This window comes from Rhinopithecus bieti, unplaced genomic scaffold (assembly GCF_001698545.2).
Source record: "Rhinopithecus bieti isolate Rb0 unplaced genomic scaffold, ASM169854v2 scaffold_7683, whole genome shotgun sequence".
NCBI lineage: Eukaryota > Metazoa > Chordata > Mammalia > Primates > Cercopithecidae > Rhinopithecus > Rhinopithecus bieti.
The window spans coordinates 3,477,441-3,501,866 of record NW_016805834.1 but is presented as its reverse complement, the minus strand read 5'-3'; positions in this window follow the sequence as shown (position 1 = coordinate 3,501,866).

Genomic DNA, 24,426 nt, shown 5'->3' with positions numbered 1-24,426 from the left:
ACCCCACAGTATTGTAATAAGCATCCGGGGGGAAATACATATAGGAAAACACCTGAGAAGTATCTGTTATTATATAAATTAATACTTATGGAGGATAATCTTCCTGATGAGTTTTAGCATATTTAATCATGGTCCAAGCCAGGGCTTTAGGGTGTGGCCACACTGGTGATGAGAGAGCTAATGACCTCACTAACTTCAACAGATACCTCTTGGAAATATTTTTTAGGAACTATAGTTTCCTGGCAAATGCACGGTAACCGTATCCTAATGTAAAAGCAGGGTACATCAAGAAAAAGTGAATATGGATAAATATATACAACACAATTAGAGAATACTTTGGATCCTAAAGAGCATGGCAGGAGTGAGGATAAGCCAGCAGGGGTAGGGTGCTGAGTAGGAAGAAAGGGCCTGCATCTCCTAGATCTTAGGATGTGTTTCTGGCTGAAGTTTGTGAAGCATGAAGAACAGACAACAGCTGGGAAATCAGAAAAGGCGTACATCAAGTCGTACTTATTCATGCTCCCTGAAAGATACAGCATGGATGGCAACAAGTGATAGTTACATGAAAGCAGAAATTACATTCCTTGCTGATTTGCTCCATCGTGATTTCAGCGAATACATTTTTTCCCACCACCCCCATCCCTGCCACAAACTTGTGCATGAAGCATCAAAGTGGCATGAGAGTTTTCTCTCTGGATTCCATGTCAATAAATACTGATCCTACTGAGAAGGAGAGTGCTAGCTCCTAAACCAGGAGAACTATGTTTTCAGTATTGCCTCCGTTTCAACCTCCAGCACTCTCACCAACCAACAGATCTAATGACTGTGCAACACCCACTGGGAGCATGGGGAAAACTGAGGGTGACTGACTGAGGTTCTCAGTGTTTCTGATTGCAGAAGGGTGCTACAGGATTTGGGAAGGGAAGCTAAGGGGTAAACATCCTGCAATTCACGGCAAGTCCTCCACAAGGAGGAAATGTTCCACCCAGATGCCACTAGTGCCCCGTTAGAAATATGCTGCTCCAGTCTTATCTCTGGGTATTCAGCCACTATCCACATTCCATCCAAAGTGAACAACTTGCTGCACCCTGCCCATGCTTTGCATTTTCACACAGCTTAAAATAGAGCTGCTCCAATCTCCTTGTTCAGGTCAGAACATAATGATTTTGGCCAAGGGCTGTTTAACAACGTAGAGAAAAATAGATCAAACAGAATGCAATCATTACAATAAACTATAAAGTAACTGTTGATTTGACTTGAGGTTCTAAGAAGGAAGAAAATATGTTCTACTCTCAAGTTTTTTACAGACTCTAAGAGATTATGGAGTCATTTGAAGTGATGCTTAGAGAAGCTTTGGCTCTGAGAGGTGTCTGTTCAAAAAGGCAAGTTAAGAACATGTTATGCCTGATTGCAAGTTGTAGAGCTGAAAGTCCAGTGGATGAAGCCTCTGCTTTGCCACTGACACGGTCTGTAACTATGACAATGCCACTCCATTTCTTTATGCTGTTTCCTCATCTACAAAACCAGACAGTCGGATAGTTTTCAATGCCTGCTCTAGAAACGGTGTCAGAGCTGCCTGCAGAGTGGGGACGGAGAATAGACTGGGCCTGATGGTTATGACCCACACCATAACCTAACCTTCCAGATTTATATGCTAGCCAGAAAAATGATAAGAAACATAGGAAACATGGGCATTCCTAAAGACAGAAAAGCCATATACATCCTGCTTTCTGCTGCCAACAGGTGTGTCTACATTTGATAAAGCCTACGCTTTGCCATTTGGGGGAAATACACTCTTCAGTTATCTTCTTCATGGATAGATAACATATTTTGCCAAAGATGTCCACGATTAAGGGAGTGGAAATGCAACAACTCTGCACACATCCAGAGAAATATATACATATATACAAAGAACCTGGTTTTGTTCAGTCTCAACCAAGATCATGTATTCTTCAGCTAACACTCCTCTGTTTGATTTGCAGGCAGTTTGCTTACAGAGCACTATTTGGGTTTCAAGGCTTAATTTATTTGACTATATTCATTCCCTTTCCCCATCTTCCTTCCAGCACAATTCCAAGCAGAGAGAGAATACATCATACTCCCTTATGCAAAGAGTTCCTCAGCTTTATATTAGAACTCTCTGGAATTACTTTTTCTTTTTAGTAACAGCAAGAAAAGGCATAAATTATGTGTACCAATGTAGCTGTTCTACCTTTAAATTCTCTCACTCATTTCTAAGAGTTGTGCAATATGATCTTAGGATGCTTATAGCATTAGATCGTGATACGCACAGGGCAGGTGCTGAGAGCATTCAGGCCAATCAGCTAGCACAGGTAAGGATAAGAGGTGCTTCGGCCAACAAAGGGCAACTCTGTTGTTGCAGGAGGTTGTCCTGTTGATTTTCATGTAGCTTGATGAAATATACCCTTTTTCTTCCAACTAGGTCTCAAAGGTCTGGTGAGGGAGTGGACACCGGCATTTGCACTGATTTATTCTGGTTGAGAATGGACACATAGGAAATGGTAGAAAAGCTTGTTCCAACTCAGGCAATCTTTCTGCTTTCATAAGCCCATAACGATACTAAAAATGAAGCATCAGAACAAACAGAAGCTGATGACGGCAATAGAAGAAAATGAGGCTGATTAGACAATTTCACACGGCAAAAGTAGTATTTAAATTTTGGTTGTTTTGGTTTTAGGTTCTGCTTTCTTCCCTCCTCTCTTGAAAATGAGTGCTTTTGCACGTGTTTTTTTACAGTGGCAAACACTTAATCAAAGAATTTAATTTTATTTGTTGTGCTATCATTCTAGGTTTCTTCTGTTCTCAAGTTTCAGCTTGCTTTTCAAGTGGTTCAGAATGAGGATGCCTGGATCTAGATCTTACTATGATACAGCTTTATTTGTAAAGAAGAAAATATGTAAGTAAACACCATTTGTAGTTACTGTATGAAAAAAATTCTCATTGATTCTTTTAGAAAACACACTTATGTAATATATTACAACTAGATCTTCCTAAGTTAAACAAGTACTCTAGTTTTAATTTTGCGAAGCAGGTATGTATGTATTTTACATTATTTACACATTTAGTAACAATCAGGATAAAATGCTAGGGCTGTGGAAAAACCTACAGTAGACCCACATACGAGTGAATTTACACTGTCCAGAATGATAGGGCTTAAGTATTTAATTAATGCCTTCTCTTGCCAGGAAGAAGGAAAGCTGACTTTGTTAGGGTTTGAGGCACCCTCTGCCAGAGATGTGCCTACACCTCCCAAGTCCAGGTGGAGAGGAAAGGACATATTTGGTACTAAAAAACTCTTCTCCCAAGACCAAACTTCTCTTCGGATTCCCCTAAGCTTCATCCCAGGATGTTTCTGGGCAGCTGGCAGGAAAGTACTGAATCTCACAAAAGTTGAGTTTTCATTCCAATTTCACCGTAGCACTGCAGCACCTGATATAATCCCTTAAAGACTCTCAGTCTGGTCCTAATCTCTCTCCTAAAATATAACACAGAGGAGATCTGACTACAGATTGCAACCTGGTCCATTTGTTCTTCCTAATGGAGGAACACAAAGGAATCAACACAAGGAATCATGGTGGATACAGATTTAATATTATTTTCTCAGCTACTGATGAGCCTAGGGCTGTAGAATACAGCTGAATGGAAAAACTCATATAACCAGGCTGATTGCACTTAATTAGTTATTCATCATTACTTAACCTCAGGTGGAGACTCAATGCTCAGCAAAACTTCTGCACTCCACCTTTTTCTAGATGACTGTAATTCAATGCTTTCTTTCTTCTGCCAGAGATTCGTGATCCGCAAGGAGGAACAGTATCAACCTCCAAAGAGTGTTTTCTAATGTGTACGTTATGTGTGGGCTGGGTGTCATTTTTGGTTGTGGCAATAGCTGGGGTGGGACGGTGTGCTGCTAATGGCATTTAGTGAGGAAGGACCAATAAAGCGAATGCGGGCAGTCCCATACAATGCACTTACTATTTGTCTTAGGTACTGCCTGTGCCCACCATGGTGCTAGGAAATTAGTAGTGAGAATCCATTCTAGAAGCTTAAGAAAAACAGGGTGTCCGTGACAGCAATGATAATATTGGCCTAGATTTTGTAATGTGAGCCTGGGAAAGCAGCGACAGAAGCAGGGTGCTGCTAGATTGATCTTGCCACCCAGGAAGTTCCAGAGGATGAATGGCCAGCAGCTAGAAGAACAGATCTGTTTCCACTTCCTTCTTTTCCACCTGGGCGAGAATAGATAGCAGACGAGAGGCAATAGGGGGAACCAGACGGAACATCAACGAACTCTTCTGCTGGGTGATGTTTACCCAGTAATGAGCGAAATGAAAACGGCTACAACATAGATTTCCATATCATACGGGAATACCGTGACTACTAGAGTCCATTCATTCAACAAATATGTATCAAGTACCTACCACGTGCCAGGCATTGTTCTACATGCTGGGGAGATATACATAGCAATGAACAAAACAGACCAAAATCCTCACCTTCTCACAATTTAACATCCTGGTGGAGAGAGACAGACAAGCCAGTAAAATGCATACTATGTTAGACAGTGGACAGTGCTACGGAAGAGGGAGAGGGGATGGGGCAGTTTCGTGATTTTAAAGAGGAGGGTTAGGGAAACATTTATTGAGAAAGTAGCATTTGACCAAAGATCTGAAGTAGTAGAAGGACTGAACCATAAGGATATCCAGAAGAGAGTGCAAAGGTCCCAACACATGAGTAGAGGCAGTGAAGTGGGAGGAGCAGGAGATGAGGTCAGAGAGAGGAAACAAAAAACAGGGAAGACAGGCCACACTTGCAGGCACTTGCAGGCCACGGTAAGAACCCAGCTTGCATTCTGAGTCAAATGGAAAGCCACTGTTAGAATGGTATCCAGGGATGAAGAAATACATAGACAGCTATGTATGTGTGGGAATGTGTATATAAAAATGACTGCAATGCAGTCTGCCAGGGAAACACTCCTAAGTGGTATAGCAATGATGATAGGGATCTGGCTAGTGCACTGCAGAGTCCCAAGACTGCCAGCGGACGTCTAGCTATTGTTTATCCCATTTGCTCACAGAGTAAAGACATAGAACATGGAGCAATGCCTGGGAAAGCTCAGGAGGGAATCACCCCCACCTTCTTCTGAACTTGTGGGCTGCTGCTATTGCCATCACTACCACTCTAGGATGGTGTTAAATTAGCCAGTTTAACAACAACAACAAAAAGCCCCACAAATGTAGCTTCCAATGGTGTGTTCATTTTTATTAATTGGCTAATTTAACACTGCCTTAGAACAGCAATCAGTGAACCTGCCAGCATGCTGCGTGCTCTCATCATCCCTGTACCCTCAACTCTCATCTCAGGTCACACTTTCTATGTGTGCAGAGAATTCAGGGGACAGAGAAGTCACTGCTTCTACTTGGGTACTCATACCTAATGCCTCCCAAAAGTTGTCTAGTGGTTTACTCTTCTGCAGTTCTCCTCTCTCTATGTATTCTACAGACGCCTGGGGGAAGGCAGGAGGGCCCCACTTACCTCTTTCGAAATGGAGCAGGCAGAGTTCCATAAGGGACAGCACTCTGGACATAAGCATGAATGAAAGTGAGGTAAAATGGTCAAGCTAAGATGTGTCACATTTATCCAGGGGTTTCACATACCTTCACACAGAAGCTCAAATCCCTGTGAGGAACCTGGACTCTAGCCTTACATGACTCCATTTAAACATTCTTGCCAATCCTGACACTCAAAGGTGGAGAAAAGTGGCTCAGGCTAGCCCTAGTTCTGCACATCTCAGGGCCACCATGCATGGCTATGCAGTCCAGGCCCTGAATAGTTATATGGACACAGATGACTGGACAAAGTATCCTCACCAGCAAAATAAGGGTAACAGTGAAAATAAAAATAGGGTTATTATATGTATTAAATTATATAATTTACTATGAAGCATGTAACAGCATCGGTAAACATTAAGTGCCTACTAACATAATTCAGAAGAGTGATTCATCCTAAATCACTGGGTAGCAGGGACCAGTGAGATTTGACAGGGAAGAAGCTCCCAATGGCTGACCTGAATCTCAGATCTGGGTTGGCCCTGTACTACTCAGTTTTCAGCAGATTCTACTGGCCTTTTGGTTCACATAGTTCACTTTGTATCCTCGTGCTCCCTAGCCTTCAACACGGACCCCGGCATGAGCTGAAGAAATAGCTGAACACTTGGTGATCACAGCTCAATTAACTGCAGCTAGGCCAGGCGCAGCGGCTCATGCCTGTAACCCCAGCACGTTAGGAGGCCGAGGCAGGTGGATCGCTTGAGGTAAGGAGTTTGAGACCAGCCTGGTCAACATGGTGAAACCCCATTTCTACTAAAAATACAAAAAAATTAGCTGGGTGTGGTGGCTTGTGCCTGTAATCCCAGCTACTTGGGAGGCTGAGGCAGGGGAATTGCTTGAACATGGGAAGTAGAGGTTGCACTGAGCCGAGATGTAGCCACTGCACTCCAGCCTGGACGGCAAGAGTGAAACTCCATCTCACAAAAATAAATAAATAAATAAATAAATAAATAAATAAATAAATAAATAAAATAACTGCAGCCATCATTATCATCACACAACTCTTAGTCTAAGAATCCTGAGAAATCCTGCTCTGGAAGACCCAGAATATCTACTGTATAGCCAAGGCTAGCAAGGCAAGGGTATAACTTTTTGCTATTTAAAAGGTACATAACAAGTGGAATAGACACAACAGCCTTCCAAGAAACAGTGTCAGACACTGAAACTCAGACGGTCATATTCTCAGTCTCTTTTGAATCAACAGGATGGCAGTTGTGGCAGCAGCAGAACAAGATGAGGGAATGAGTTTCAATTCATCAGAAACACCCCCACAATGATAGGGCCATCTAACTGGCTACAACCTACATAGGGCCAGGTTCTCATCAGCATGCTGAGAACTTCTGCAGGAGAGGACACTAGTTAGTGAAATGCCAACCAGGCTGCTCTGCTAGTTCCAAATGATGCCAACATGGTGCTAACATTGTCATTTTGCTATTCCCATGGTTCAGAAGCAGCAGGGACAACATAACAAGATACCTTTGAAGAAAAACTGTTCTTGGACCTATCTTCTTGGAGACCCAGCAACAGAAACATAGGATCATGCAACTTAATAATTTGCTGTTCTACTGGCCACAGAACATTGAATAGTAGACTGGTAAATATTAGGTTTCTTAGATGGCCTATCAGGATTTTTCTGTTTAGGGAAACGGTCTCTATTGATCAAATGCCCACTCTGATCTAGGCAGTGTTCTAGGTGCTGAGGATATGACAGGGACTGAAACAGACAAGAATCTCTGTCTCCATGAACTTTATATTCTGAAGAGGGGGAAAGATAATAAAATAAGCAAGTATATTATACAGTGTGATAGAAGATGGTAAGTAATATCCAATAAAATAAATAAGAGATAGTGTCAAGGAAGAAGGTAGCAAAAAATTATGCATATATGCACATGTGCAGATGTGTAAACACATATGAAACTACCCCAACCATAGCACTGAGGCCTGGGATAACTAAGAGATAATGTGCCCTAAACTGTAGCTTGCTCCTGTTCTTGGAACTCAGCAGTAGGCCAATAATAATCATTGACAGTGCAGGAAAGAGGCCTTAGGGGTCTGCAGAAGCTCTAGGCCCTCAGTCGAGCCTCTCCTGACCACTCCAGCCCTGTCTCTTTTTTCTCATATGAACTTCCAGAGATGTTCTGTAACCTCACCTCACCTTTATGCAGATGCTCTCTGCCTGGAGTGAGCTAAAGAGAGTTAATGAAGTATTAAAGGAGTATTTAATCTGATTTACCAAGTGCACCACCCTCCTCAACATGGACTTGCTCCTGGAGACAAAGTATCCAGATGTATCTGCCACAGTCCTGCTATAAATGCAGGGGCAATTGGAGCAAGTGACATACTAGGGCTCTGGATTTCAGGGAGCAGGTATGGTCATAGAGCAAGGAGATGGGAGCAGAGACCTGGTGGGAGATCACTACATGACAATCTCTGTTCATTCGGCATACATAGATGCAACATCTGCTACAAGTTAGGCATTGTGCTAAGGAATGGGCATATGGAGATAAACCAGGAACACAGGCTAGAGGAAGAGAGACATGTATGCTAAACTGAGGTTTCTTTGGAGCCATATACTTACTTATACCAGGTTCTGGGAAGTGATGATAAAAAGAGAGAAGGCAACAGGCATTCCAAGTAGAGAGCAGAATGGCTTAGATGCCTGAGGCCAGTAAGACTAGTTTTGGACCCTTCAGGTGCTCCTGCTCAGGAAGAGCATAAGGTGGGGGAATGTAGGTAGCAAAGCTAGAAGGATGAACAGGGTTTAGATCATGGAAGGTCATGTATGTCTTATTTGGAAGGCAAAGGAACTGATGAGAAGTTGTAAGCAGGGCATGATGTGAGCAGATGTGTGTCTTAGAATGGTCTCCTTGTACAAGGCAGACAGGCCAGAAGGGTCTTGAGAACAGAAGGCGACGACTGGTTAGGAGACAGAATCCTGTCAGAGCAGAAAGACTGGAATAAACTCATTCTACAGACCCCAAGGATTGCTGATGATATGCCTAAGAAAGGGGAATGGGGGGCAGGTTGAACAAAGCATGACGGCAAAAGGAGAGCTTATTAGGAGCTATATTTTTCTCTCTCCTGTTTTAAATCCTAGATAATTTTACCACCAAAGTCTTCCTGCATAACCACGTGCCAACCCCCCAACTCCACTGGCTAGGGGGAGAGAAGTAGCTTCCCACCCTGACAGTTCCAGTGCTCGGCAGAATGAGTTATGGGAATGCTCTCATCTCTCTCTCAAGATAAGGTGCGGCTCTCCATGGGAGATGCAGGCGGATATATATCAGTGCCCTAACCAACAGAGATAAATGTCATAACTCCAGCTCCTGTCCATAAATACACAGTGCAGGAACAACCTTAAACAGCCCAGTGTGCCCAGAAGAGGCAGGATTTAGTGGGCTTCGTTACTTGCTCATGTGCTGAAAAGCGCTTTTAGGAGGGTGTTAAATAGGCACATTACGCAAGCTCATGGACCCAAAATAAATAAGGCATTCTCTTTATGTGGACGTCGCCCACACAGAGAAGCTGCATGTGCCCTGCTCAACAAGAAAGGAGAGGAAGAGACTTTACAGAGATGCCAGATACTGCTCTTGAGGCAGTATCCTTCAAACCAGTGCCAGCAAGAGGGCAGGGAGGAGATTCTTTATTGGCAGGATCCCACTGCAGATACCAGGGACACTCATTCTAAACAAGACATGCGTCTCAGCAAGAGAACCTGCTGCTCATCATCTCCCAGAGATCTGTGATTTCTGGAAGTGGAACTGGTGGGAGATTTCTTGGTTCAACACCCTTTATGGTTCTGGAGGCTGTGCTTTATCCACCTCCCATTACCTGCTCTTTGTCTTTAGGTCCAGGCCATCAATTTGACTTTTCATACAAAGCTCTGCTCCTAAACAAGCAACTGACTCATCTTCCCAAATGAATGAAGCTCTCCAGCTCCCTGGAGAGGGATATATTAAATATCAATCATGCATATTATTTTACAATATAATTACTTTGGCAATTAATCTGTAAGAAATATTGCTCTCCAGATCCTAACTTCTGCCAATACAAACACAAAGTTCTTGGAGAGCGGTCACACGGATGGAGCCTGAGCTTCCAGGGAAAGAGAGAGGGCTGCTCCACACAAAGCCGAAGACATAAGAAATTAAAAGATGAGATGATCTCCCCAGAGTCTCTTTCAACCCTGCTTCAAGAGACCATCGGTGCCACTATTTAATCAAGGAGAAGCAGAACTCAAGCAAAAATGGGGGAGGGACTATCTTACCAAAGCAAGTAATAATAAGGGCTCCTGCAGTCATGAGGTTTACAGTCTGCATTTTGGGGGGAGTAAAGATAGATGTTTCCACAGATAAGATCTTTAGTACAGCATCTCCATACAAAACCCCACTGTTAGCTTAATGAAGGTGGGCTTTTGTTTTGTTCCCTGCTGTGTCCCCAGAACACAGTGTGCATTCCATGAATACTTGCTGGAGTAAGGGGGGAAGGAAGGAAAGCAGGTTCTGCCAGAGTCATTTCACTAAGAGGTGCTCAGATAGCCACCCTATCTACTGTCCAGTCTGCATCAATCAGCTGGTCCATCTTTGCCCACAATCCCATGCGGAGCTTGTAAGATAGCAAATATATATATATATATATATATTTAAAGCCAATTCAATTTCCCAAATCTAAATGCAGTCCATCTCAAACCTATATACTGCCTTACAGTAATCAACTGATCAAATTAAAAAAATAAGTAGCTACACCGAATGCTGAAATTTTATTTCCCTCCTTTTCTCCTTCCTTACGGTGGAAGAGGAACCGTGAAAAGGCTAAGAGTAGCAGCAGGAGAGACCAGAGAAGGAAGTGATAATTGCCAAATTGGATAAGCAGTCACTGAATAAATGAAAATTAACAAGACTTGTTTTCCAATAGCTTCAAATCCAAGTGAAAATGATTGCTGGTGGAATGAACAAGGAAAAACATTTCTCCATCAAAAGCACTTTTCACTTTTTACTTGACATTTCTTTTACTGCCACAATTAGTATCATTATGACAATAAACTAAATAAAGGGCAGATTGAGAGAGTTAAGGGAGATTAAGTGAGTAATCCATATAAAAGCCACAAGCACAGAGACTAACTGGTTCAGTCCATATGCACATGCAAATGTTTACTTCATATCTGCCCTCCTTTCCTATTAGAGGGAAGGAATGGGGGATAAAAAACTTAAAGGCAGGAAACATAGGAGTAGGTGGGATAAATAAAGAGGAAAAGAGATTGAAAGTAAAAAAAGACTAAAAGAGGAATTTTAGAATGAGAAGTGTGTGGGGGTGGTAAATCAGGAGGGAGGAAAAGTTCAGGGGATGGAAAAGAGATCCAGGACAAGACCTGTGCTCCCATTAGCAGATCTTGATGTTGGCAGGTGAGGAATCAAACACCCTATTACAGATGCTTTCTTCTTTTCATACACACACATACACACACACACGGTCTTGTCACCCAGGCTGGAGTGCAGTGGAGTGACCACGGCTCACTGTAGCCTTGACCTCCCAGGTTCAAGTGATCTTCCCACTTCAGCCTCCCAAGTTCAGATGCACACCACCATTTCTGGCTAATTTTTAAATTTTTTGTAGAGATGGAGTCTCACTATATCGCCAGGGCTGGTCTCGAGCTCCTGGGATCAAGCAATCCTCCTGCCTTGGCCTCCCAAAGTGCTGAGATTACAGGTGTGAGCCACTGCAGTTGGCCGCTTTCTTCTGACTGTAGGTTTCTCTTACTTGTGCTACAGTCACCCATACTATGAAAAAATGGTTGAGATTCTATTCATAAAAGATGTTTTACAGGCATCTACATTAAGTAAAAATGTTCATGTTAATTATGGCCCTCAAAATACTGGGTATCTGACACTTTCAATTTTGATAAGCAACTTCAGAAATAATCTAGATTGTTGTTAACTGTCATGTCAAAAATGAGTTACAAGCACAGAAAGCTAAAGCCAACAGCCATAAAATCTAACACAGCTGCTTTCCTCAGTGGCTGATGGATCTACTGAGGGATCTCCTGGGGCTGCTAGGCCATGGGGTCTGAAAAAATACAAGAAAGCTCAGAGTTCCTAATTTTCAGCCTACAGCTAACAGTTTCTCAGAGACGTTTGTGTCTTCCTGCTGCCTGGGCTTGTTCCATCAATTTGTATCCTCTGTGGCTGTTGTCTGCCCTTTGGAAATAGTGATGATCTGTATTTATGTGCAGTCTTCATTCCTAGAGGTAGAATAGCCTCTCAGGAGACTCTCAGAAATGCACATTGGTGCCACAAATATGACTACAAAACAAAAATCCATTAATGTCTTGGAAATGATATCCCACAGAAATCAAGATCAAAACCTGCTAAGCAATAAACTTGTATGTAGGAATATACATCGCTTTCCTGTATAGATGAAATTTCCACTTATTCAACAAACATTTACTGAGTGCCTACTATGTGACAAGGACTGCTAGGTGGGGATACAATAGAGACAAGCAACACAAAAACTTCAAGGAGTTTAGAGTCTTTCGGAGAAAGCCTCCACTAAATAGGAAATAAGTAAGGGAAGGGAACTACAGGGAGCTAGAACCTATGATGAGGGGGAAGGGCTTATTCTGCTCTGGGAAAAAGTGGTATTTAAACTGAGAAGTGAAGGATGAATAGGAACTAGCTCTTTTTATGTGGCAATGTAGATTTTGCAACATGCGGGTCCAAATAAGTCCAGGAAAAGGAAGAAAGGATCCTCAGCTAGAGAAAGTGGTTTTTTTTTTTTTTTTTTTGCTTTTGCAATGACACAAGACAACAACTAAGGTCACTAGCTAAGGCTCCCATACATACTAATAAAAGGGGGTCAGGGACCAGGATTTGTGCAATGGACCCTGATCTCATGATCTCAGGCACGTTCTTTAATCAGTTCAGCTTCATATTTCCAACCCCCATTTTGGACCACCACATTCTGCCCCCCAAAATTAGCTTTACTCACAACAAAAATTACTTTTAAGAAGCAGAATCTCTCCCTATCCCCTTCCATATAAATGTAACAATACTTAACATGTGATATACCCTCTCAACACATTTTAAAATAAAGAACTCTTACCAATAGGCACAATATTGTACAGCAGATTTCTAGAACTTACTTGTCTCACATAACCGAAATTTTAGACCTGTTGAACAGCAGCAACTCCCTGTTTCCCACTGCTCCCAGACCCAGAAAACCACCATTCACTCTATTCTCTGTTCCTATGAGTGTCACTATTTTAGTTACCTCACATAACTGGAATCATGCAGTATCTGTCCTGCGACTGGCTTGTGTCACTTAGCATAATGACCTGAAAGGCTCATCCATGTTGTCACAAATGGCAAGATCTCCTTTTTTTGCCTAAGGCTAGATAACATTCCTTTGTAGGTATATACCACATTTTCTTTATCCATTGGTTTCTAGATGGCCATTTAGGTTGTTTGAATATCTCGGCTATTGTGAATAAGTGCTGCAATGAACAGGGGACTACAGGTATCTATTCAAGATACTGATTTCATTTCCTTTGGATATATACAGAAGCAGGATTGCTGGATCCTGTGGTAATTCTATTTAATTTTTTTTTGAGAAATCTTCATATTACTTTCCATAGCAGCTGAGCCATGTTACAATCCCACAAACACTGCACAAGGGTTCCAAATCTAGATTTGTTCTGAATTGGTGCTTGCTTGCATATCAAATGTTTGGGGATTAAAAAAAATAATAAATTGGTTCTTGCTCATACTTGCTGTCTTTTAGTTTTTTGATAGTAGCCATCCTAATGGGTATGAGGTCCAGAACCTTTTTCAAGAGTCTGTAATCCTATATACATCTGAGATTTAATCTGCAACTACCATTACATCTCTGTAAGATGTGGCCACAATGACAGACCAGCCTAGTATGCACGCTAAGAGCTCTGAACCTCTTACCAAACAAGGGCGAATCTGGGCAGGAGGAAGGGAATGTAACAGGACTGTAGTTTTCATTTCATGGATGGGAGGGAAAGTCATGTACAGTATGGGTTCAAGGATATGCCCTAAAATGTCATAAGGCAAAGGCCTTCCCAGATAATAGCATTTATGTGGACAGGATTCAAATCATGTATCAAGTATTGGTTCAAAATGGCCACTTAGGGCTTTCTTTGCATCATACAAATGCTGTGTCACTGGATAAGAGGCATATCACAAGGATGATCTGCTGATCACAATGACACTATTTTTTCTCCACTTCTTTAATGCGGAAACTGAGAGTTTCACATCTAGCAAGTTAGGGAACCTAAACTTAGACTAGGTGGGGACTGGTTCCAAAACCTGTTCTCTCAGCCACTAACGTTTTGTGTATGCAATGAATATTTCATAATTCCTAAACCTAGAGACAAAAAAGGGGGAGGGAAGTCTAGACCTTTCTTCTCAAAAGAGAGATCTGCAAATCACCGGCATTGACATCGCCTGGAAACTTGCTAGAAATGCAAATTCTCTGGCCCAACTCCAGACCCATTCAATAAGTTTGGAAAGCACTATTCTAAAGCTCTTGGGATCCTAAAGCTCATGGGGTCCTGGTGACCACAGTCTCTTTACAGCTTCTACTCTAAAGGGCAAATCAAGAAGTTCTGTCCCAGCATTCCGGTTTTCTTTCAAGTACAGTGAGAGAACGAGAACTGAGAGGGAAGGGAGTGGAGGATAAGCACTCTTTATCTTCTATTCAGCATAAAGCCTGGCCCACCAAATGACAAGGGAAAGGCAAAACAAAGTGATAGAGCACAAAACACAGCTGGCCATTAGTGCTGACAAAGGCTGAGGGAAGCACCTTTTCCTTCTTCAGAGGATCTAACCCACATTTCACCCTGTGCTGGGGCCAAATCCTGAGCTGGGAGGCAGCTTCAAATAAGGCAAAGGACCTTGGATTGGAAAAGAAATTTTGCTCTCAGGTGATGTTCAAAACAAGTAAAGATGACTTCTGGTCTGCTGAGGGAAGGGTGTTTTTCAAAATGCAAGATTTCACACACAGGCACATGCTGTATGAGATGCTTTTTGCCCCCCAAATCAAACAATAACAAAAGAAACCCACACAGTTTTTTTGTTCTTAAATGCTGCTGGGAGCATGATTCAGTTTTGAGTTTAATAGTTAAAGCTGTAAGCTTACTTTCTCAGTGTGTATGCACATCTCATCTCCCTCCAAACATTAAGAGATTAAAATCCAGCTCTTCTAAACTTGGCTCATTAAAGGCAATCTTCTTGCTAAGTATTGAACTTGAACTGCTTTTAAGTTTGATGCAAATAAAGGTCAAACTATTTTACTTTTTTCTTAAGGGTTCAGGGAAAACAAACGTGTATGAGAGAGCTTGAGGTGGAAGAACAGAATAAGCACCGGGAACTTACCATTCAAAGTGATTTAAGAGTGAACAGGGCTTCATTTATTTGCCAGCTCTCTGTCTTCTCATCCCTCCCCTTCAAATCTCTTCACATTTGCATTGTTCATGTAAAATGAGTCAGGGAATGCAAAAGCTAAGGTTCTCATAGCAACTGTTAAGAATCCCACACCGCACATAAGCAGTATTGGCAATTACTAATTGGCTGTTGCTAAAGGTGAACCCTTAATATACCACATGTGTGAAGTGGGCGAAACAGCATTCTAACAGAACTTGAAACTTATTTCTCAGTTTATGTGTTTAAACCTGTAGCCTTAAAAATGAGCACCTGACAAAGAAGGACAAATCAAAGATAAATCAAATGGTTAGCACCATGATTCTATAATCCTAACAAGAAGAGAACTGGGAATGGAAGAGGGTTGGACTATGCAGGGGTCCAGATCTTGCACAAATATCTGGGAGACATCTGAGCAATGGGTGAATCCCAAACAAGCAGCTTGCCCCAAAGAAGTTGCTAGGGCCATACAACATGGCTTCTCAACTTCTCTCTGGTGCTATCACCAAACCCCAAGGTCCTCATCTCATTAGGGCCCTAATTGCTCTTCTGAGAATTGGATCGATGGCATTAGCATTAGCCCTTGGCTAGCTCACCTTTGAGCTCAGTCTACTTTAAAACTGAGCTCTGCTATCCAATTAGAGTGTTTATCTGATGAACTATGGGAAGACACAGACTGTCTTCTAAGCTGTCATCTACTCATACAGATTACATTTATGTCAGGGCAAAAATTTAATCAACTCAATTTACTGATCAGCTGACTTGATTTCAAACTCAAAATGTAAAAGAGTAAGGAGCAGGATTCATAAGATCATGCCATTTTAGCCCTTGAAAGAATATCAGCTACCATTTAATATACTCCAGGGACAATACTAGGACTATAACCTGGAGTTAACAATGGGGGGTTGAGGGGGAGGTACAGCCGATAAAGGCACAGACAATGAGAATCAGAGAAATGGGGGCAGATACCTGTGTGAGCTTCATTTTAAGGCCATACAGGAATCAGTAGAGTCTGGATGAGAAATAAGGTATTCCAATTTCTTATTCACTAAACTTTCCATTATCAACTTCCCTCTAAAGTATGTCTAACTCATGTTTCACCTATTTTGCTCCCCTTGAATTAGGTTGCCTACCTCAACCCTACTACACTGTGTGTGTCCTGCTGTACCAAAAAGTAGCAGTCCCCTTGCAGTCCTTTATAGGATCATGGATAGCAATGGGGGCAAAAGAAGTACAAAAGCTAAGAATGGTGGGGTTATTATTGGCATAATGCTTGTCATCTCTGGGGCCAATAAAACAATTGGCCATAAAATTCATACTATTCACTGATGGGTGGGCAAACAGAGCTGAGTAAGGGTCAAAGAGACATAATCGATGAGGACAAGGACACATACCAACACAGTATTCATTTCAGTGAAAATGCAGGAGGACACAAGACTCAGTGGATGGGAATCGCAAATATGGTAAGAGTGTGCAAAGTTGAAAAAAATAAGAGTCTTCCTTTTAGTCTGTGCCATGACATATGAGGCCAGCGCCCAGAGTCCTCAGGTACTAGCTGCTATTCATGCCTCTGTAGCTGGCGTCTCAGGAAGCGCCAGCCTTGAAGGCCCTCTCTGTGCTGTCCATCTGCATTCAGGAGGTTGGCATTCAGCTAATATTTATAGTTCACCAAGAAAACACTGATATTCTCATAGTGCCTGCCATTAAATAACAGAATCCAAACATGCTTCGAAGTGTGTATGAAGTGGATTATTTTGCCATACTTCTGGCTCATGATTTCCTGAAATCTGAAAGAATATAACATTATAAAGCTCCTGTCATATCTAGGGGCAGCATGAAAAACTCAGACAGCAAACATGCAAATATCCTGAGATGTACACATTTCCAGAGGCTTCGAGATGGGGCTGTAAACTACATTACTTAAATGCTATTATACTTTTAGGTTCTTTCACCCCTGAAAACATCTCAGCCTGACAGAAGCCCCAACTCAAAGCTGCTAGAATGCTAAGTTTTGATCCAAAAGATCCACTGGCCTCACAGTTGGCCTGGAATTTGAACAGAGAACTTGAAAGCAGAAGTTTCCCTGGAAAAGCCAGGATGTACAACTGCCATGAGTCGCCTTTCAAGCTGGAACAATATCGTGAAACGAGAACGGTGACCCCTTGACCTTTGAGAAAAAAGTGTTTTCTATATGAGATGGAAAAGCATTATTTTCTGTTCTTATGGATGTGAGAAGCAATCTGACCAAAATCTTCTGGTTCTAAAAATACACAAATAGCTAGTGGGGCAATATGTTAACAATGTAATAAAGGGTAAATGGAAGATCTTTGTAATTGTATTCTTGTAACTTTTCTGTAAGTATAAAATTATATCAAAATAAAGAGGCATAAGGATTATTAAAAACAAAAATAAAAAACTTGAGGCTTAAATGTTGGATCTCCTGGGACACTTACTCGCCATAGTCATGCTATTCTGCGAAAGGTGTATCAGAGGCAATAGTCCAGGAAATCTCAACAGCCACTTTCTCAGAGGAAAGCCCTTTGTTAGCAGACACTGTTAACATTTCAATGCCAGTTTCATGTGCTCTGTCTCAAAACTGTTCTTCAAGGTAGTCAATTTAACCCTTTCACCTCCATACTAGAAAAGAGGGTTCCTTGGTGGATGGCAAATATTCTATTCCTCTAACCTGTTCTCTCTAAGTTATACACTTAAGTATCACCAGAACTAGGCAAGTTGCTTGGTCTTTTATTAATAAAGCAGCTGAATAATTTATAAGGGTTGCATAGGGCCCATTAGAAGGGCCAGAGCAGTAATAACTGGCTTAGGACTTTGCTTACTCAGGGCTAAAGTTTAATTTATCCATAAATGCCCCAGCTCACAAACCCATCCCACAGGTCTGACCTGCTCTCTCTTGTTCTACGATCACATGTCCTAGCCATGCTCTCATCTTAGATGTGTTCCTATTGGTGTCATCTCTGGGGCCAATAAAACAAATCCAAACCCCCAAACAACTAAAAATGCATACCTTCATTACTACACTTACTACTTAGGGTCACTGCCACTGTCCCATTCTTAAGTTTTGGTCATCCCAAAAGAAAGGCAGTACCAGACTGATTCCTAGCCAACAAAGAGCATACGCAGATGCAGTGAATGGAGGGAAGATTAGAAAGGTCCCTTCTTACCTGGAGGTAAGTATGTTCAATGTCAATTAGGGCATTGCGTTCTAAATGAGGAGATCAAGAAAATATGCTCTGCTATTTATTTAGTAAGGGAGTTAACTTTCCCAGGCCTCAGTTTTCTCATCTGTAAAATGGAGATTGTACTGTAATGGTGCCTGCCTCACAGGACTGTGGGTAAGGATGAAATGAGTTAATCCACAGTATGTAAGTACTTATTAAGTGAAAACTATTATTAGAAACTCAGACATGGAATGAATCTTAGGGAAACCTCATCCAAACCACTTATTCTATGAAAAATATCTGAGGCCTGGCGAGGTTCTGTGACCCGTTCAAGGCTCTGTTACTTTGGAAGCAGATCTAGGCATTAATTCAGTTCTCCTGAGAGACACCCAGTTTGGTTCTGTATGTGACTGCAGGGCTGCTGTGGTTCTAGTACTCTTCCTCTGTGGCAACTACAGGGTTATTTTGTTTCCTAAATTTTTTTTTTTTTTTTTTTTTTTTTGAGACAGGGTCTCGCTCTGTCGCCCAAGCTGGAGTGCAGTGGCTCACTGCAAGCTCTGCCTCCTGGGTTCACACCATTCTCCTGCCTCAGCCTCCCGAGTAGCTGGGACTACAGGTGCCCGCCACCAAGCCTGGCTAATTTTTTGTATTCTTAGTCGAGATGGGGTTTCAGCGTGTTAGCCAGGATGGTCTCAATCTCCTGACCTTGTGATCCGCCCACCTCGGCCTCCCAAAGTGCTGAGATTACAGGCGTGAGCCACTGCGCCCACCCTTTCTAAATTTTAAGAGAGTCAAAATGTTAGCCAAGAAACATCAGTGCTCTTTCATTTATCCAAGAACTTTCTAGTGAGTGCTGACTTGGTGAAGCACTATTCTAGGCAGTGTTATGGTGGCTTCAGTGGTAACAAGATAGACAAGGTCCTTACAAGGTCCCCTCAAGCATCTTACAATCTGATGATGAAACAGTGATGTCAGAGGGAGTGATAGAGGGGGATGTAGTTAGGAGGGTGGATGGCAGTTAATTTAGGCATTTCTTTGCAGTGTAATCTCCAGGAAGATGGTACTGTAACACTGGTTTCAGCATTGCATATATGAATATGCATGGGTATATGTGATAAGAAGAAATTATACAAAGTGGCATTACCCTCTGAAAAGTTCATTCTTGGGGACTCATATCAGAAATAAACACTACTCATTATCAGAATAGACCTTTTCTGGTCTTGGTCTTACCTCCCTGGCTATTCTGGAGCAGATGGGTGGATTAAGGCAAAAGCGCACTAGAGTAATCAATGCAGGGCTCAATTTACTCTCAGGTGAAGTTCATTTCTCTACTCTCTCAAGGTTGGATTCTTAGCCGTTGGCATTTGTGCTATGTGCCATGAAATTCTTGCCCCAAGAACCAGTTCAGGGGATCAAAGAGCTATTATTAATGTCTCAGTTTAGGCCAACTGAGAGAGGGAATGACAGTAGAGGCAGGCCACTCACCCCTCCATTCAGCCACCCTCCTCCACAACGGGGCCATTGAGCAGGCGCCACAATAGAGGGCTGAGAATAAAAGGCCGAAGGAAAGCATACAGAGTCCCCTTGCACAGACTCGGTCATTCATCACCAGGCAAGTGCCAATATCTGGCAACAGCAATCTCAATTTCTGCAAATCCTCCAACTTGCAACAGCTGCTAGTGACTCTGGTGGGCGGCTTTGCTGCTTACGCCAGTTTCCAATACCAAGCCCTGGCCCAGAGCCAAGTAGACATTACTTGGGTTAGAGACACACTGGCTGCAGAGAGCAGCAACAATGGACTTCACAGCTTATAAAACAGCTTACAAAGAGCTCCCGTGTATTTCAAAAAGCACTTCAGATAGCTGGTGAGAGAAGCTATCTGCACAAATGCATTCAAGCAGTTTATTTCAAACCCACTTAATTCAAGGTTTCCGTCAGGAGCCAATGGCATAGTGGAGGTAGGTGCAGAGAACTGCAAGAGGGCTGGATGGCTTGGCAGCTGAGGGAACGCAGTCAAGCCACATCCGCCCTCCTCTGGAGCACCAGCTCAGCAGGATGAGGAGTGACTGGCAGCAATCAGCCCTCCAATGGGTTAACAAATGTAATGAAAAAATGAAACATATTCTGTGGGATTCCACGGCTCTTTAGTGAGTTGTCAAAACTGCTTTCATCAGCATTGTTAGGGAGCATTTCTAAACGTTACTCAATGAACGTGCCGAGTGCCATCTAGGTGCCTGATGCCACACCATCCAAATGTACCTTCATCTGATTGCACAGGTAACGCCAGCCAATGGCACCTCCTGTTCTGCCTCACCTCTCCCAAGTCTCTAGGGTTCCACTCATCTCCTCCATGAGATCTAGACTTGCCCTTGTAGGCACAGCTGACTAGTTTCTAGAGAACAACTTTGCCAGGTAACAGGCACAGAGACCAAAAGAAGCTAAAGACTGAGGCACAAAGGCCTATGTCTGGAGCCTGGATTTTATGGAAGCCACAGAAGGGCACAGCAAACAATGGGCCCAAAATGGACCATGTTCATAGGAGAAATACAGAGACAGGTAACAATTCTTAATCAATTTTGTTTTGTCCTCTTGCCCATAGATTTTTCAAAAGAATTTCATGAGTACTTTTATTTATGGAAAATAAACTAATGTGAAGATTGAGGTGAGGTGGGAACTAAGGACCCCTTCACATGACTTTGGACCCCACTTGGAGCTCTGATGTGCTGTGTATGGATTTCTTAGAAACTATGAATCAATAGATTCCAGGTAAGAAATTATTACAATAATTAATAGAATCAAAAGAAATATACAAAGCCGTATCCAACATGAAGTAGAACTGGATTGTGAAGTGGCACAGCTCAAGTGCTACTATGTTGAAGGAACCGAAGGTACCAACAACCCAGCACTTATTCCAATAGTAAGATCTATTCTTTAGGGGAATAAGGAGTTGAGTATGATATGGCAATGTTCACTGTGAGGCCAACCTCCTAGCATGAAATGGATCCACGTAAGATGCTCAGCATGTTATTACCCCATATTATTAACGTATAATATGCCATGTGCAGCAATGAGACTCCTTAAAGGGATCAGGTTCTGAATTAATCTATCATCTGTACTTGGATTATCAGCATCAAATGCAACTCTTCGTGTATTGGTTATTCCAACAGCTATTAGAAGAATGAAGATTATATCAGAGAAAACCTTTAGGGAGAAAGTGGGGAAATAAAAATAGTTTCTATCAACTGCAGAATTTGTGATTGCCTATCCACAATGCACATTTACTTCCAGTACGACTTCCCTGTATTTTTCATGTTATGTTTTAAAAGTTAGCATTCACCAACAGGAAGAAATTCTGCAACAGAACTCAGAACCCAAATTAGAGCTCACAGAGGAAAGCAAAATGGCACAAACACAGACCTAACTAACAGAGTTCGCTTTCTGCCCGCATCCTGCTGCTAGAAACCAGACACTATGTTAGGCACAGTGAGGCAAGCCTAGGAAGGCTCCAATCACAGATCCATGATCTATGACTGTGCATTTCTGATTCGGTTCTTGAGATGCAGATGCTGAAGCTACTGTACCATGTGCCAAGAGCAACGGCTGCTCCACGAGACCTGCACTCCTGGCAAATCTCACTTAAAAGACCCACCTCTAACTTGGTATTTTACACTCAATATTAATATTTAAGTATATGCAGCACTGGGGTACAATATAAATGCTTGTCAAAAATAAGATCCTTGAAAGCATATACTATTTCCTTTTTTCCTCTTGCAGTGTCAAGCAATTAATAGGTATTAAATAACCACTGACTAGTCAACTATAAAAAAGAGGGATGTGAGCAAGAATACTAGCAAGAACAAGTATCTGTTACCATGTCTTCCCACCCACCAAACTGTGGAGGAAAAAACTCCCTCTTCTCAAATCAAGGCAGGCTGCTTACAAGGAGCACCACGTGAAAGGGAAAAATGGCCACTCTACGCAATATGCCTATTTTGATGTGAAGGGCTGGTCTGTCGTTAGCACTTCCCAATCAGTAGCACTCACAAATAGGTCTAAACTTGGAAAATTAAAAAAAAAAAAAAAAAAAACTCCCTATCAAACAATGAGAATCAAGAGTAAAAAAGAAATAGCAGTTTGCTAAAAAAGAGACTAAAATACATCAGGGCCTTAGAAGAGTTATTTCTGCATTCCCTGCACATACGACATCATTCATGAAGAAGGCAATGGTACAAATATAGCATAAATGTCGTCTGCTCTAGCTTGTAATTTAAAATGCAAATGCTAATGAGCGAACTGGTATATCAGTGGAGTTAATAACCGCATGCCTAGCACAGGGGCTGCATCCAAAACACACACAGAGAAGAGACAGACACCATGTTCCAATTTAAAAATAAAAACACCCAAATTAACCCTAGAAAAATCACTAGCAGATGTACAAGCTCAGGAAAAGGAGGCACACAAGGGCAGGGAAATGGGAACTTCTCCACCAGCCGCAGACTAACCAGTCAATTTAAATATTTTCCTACATATAGTAAAGGTAAGCATGGGAGTTACGAGGGTTTACTGAGGAATGCTATTGTAAAAGCATTACAGAGTATAATAAGTATAATAAGGAAAAGCTACAGGGAATCCAGAAAGCTTGAATAGAAAGTTTTCTCCAAAGCCCACTTTAGAAGCCTATAAGCTAATCTTGCAGGGAGCTAAATGAGATGTAGATCTCATTTACTTCATCATAGGCAAAGGGTGAAGAAGCTTTGGTTAAAAAAAAGCCCAAAAACTTACAAGATCTAGATTTAAAGGGTCATTTAAGTAAATTGGAAAAAGCTCTAATGATGAAATAAAATGATGGAGAGAATGCAGTTGTGTCTCAGATGCCTTCCGAACATGAAAGGAACTTCTGTGGATTGTTCTTGCTCCTCATAGGCTGGTGCCTGGCAGCCCTGCAGCAGAATCTGGGAACACTCCACAGCACTGAGATGAAGAGCAGCTCCTTGGGCTTCCTCAGAGCCCCCCACGCATGGGCAACGAGGAAGTGCATTCTGTGGTTAGTGGCCCTGTCCAGTGCCAGGACTGAAACTACGACGCCTCCTCAAGGCCAGCAGGAGAGCGAGCTTGCACATGCTGCCCACACTGGACACCTAGTGTCTTCTAGTTCCCATGTTAGTGCTATTCATTCAAATTCCACACAAAGAGCCAGGCCCAAACTCTAACAGATCCAGCCCATCTGACTGGTGAAGCCTCAGGAAAACTTTTGAAAGAAACTCAAGGTAAGCAATGACCTGGAGTTTGGGGAAGGGGGCAAATAGCTTTTCAATGATGAAGAATGGTTTTATTTATTTATTTTTTAAACCCACTCAAATCTGTTTGAAAGGGGTGGGGGATTCCTGAGATGGTTTCCACAGCAACCAGGATTAAGTCTTACAGCAGTGTGCACTGTTCACCCTGGGGCTGCCCATTACCAGATTTCAAAGCATTAACCTTTAATTTCAAATTACCAAACCATTTACACTCCCTCTCCTGCATCCAGGTTCTGCCATTTTCTACTATTAGTCTGATAAAATGGACTCCCCCACAGGGCTGGAGTGGTGGTGAGTAGTACAGTAGCTTGTCAACATTACTACTAAGTGGCTGGTGGGAAATGCCCACAGGTTGACAAGATGGTGTTGAATAATCTATACTGAAATGTATTCCTCTGGGAAAGCCACAAGAAGGGACTTAGAACTGAAGCATTTGGGCACAACCAATGAGACAGGTGCTGTTTTTGGAAATAATCCAACAGAGAAAAGCCATCAGATTTCTGGAAGCTTCCCATTCCATCCCCCAATGCCCACCAGGTGGAAGGCAAGCCAGACAACCCTAAATAGACTGAGACAGAATGAGCTTTAAAGTAGGAGGGAAGGAGAAGGGCCCGAAAAGGAACACCTGGGGAAAAGCTCACAGGACTGACCTTCTCTAACACTCCACTGGCCTCATTAGCTCTGCATAAGACAGGCCTCATCTCTATCCAGGATGTTTTCTCCCCTTGTCTCATCAGTATTAAAACATGAAAGCATAAGAGTAAAAAGCACAATAGAAGGCTTTAGAACAGAAAAGTAGAAACACTAGTCAGAGAATTCAGGAGGAAGGAATCTCCTCACTGACCTACCCATCCAAAGCCAATCCACAGGCCTATCATCTAAC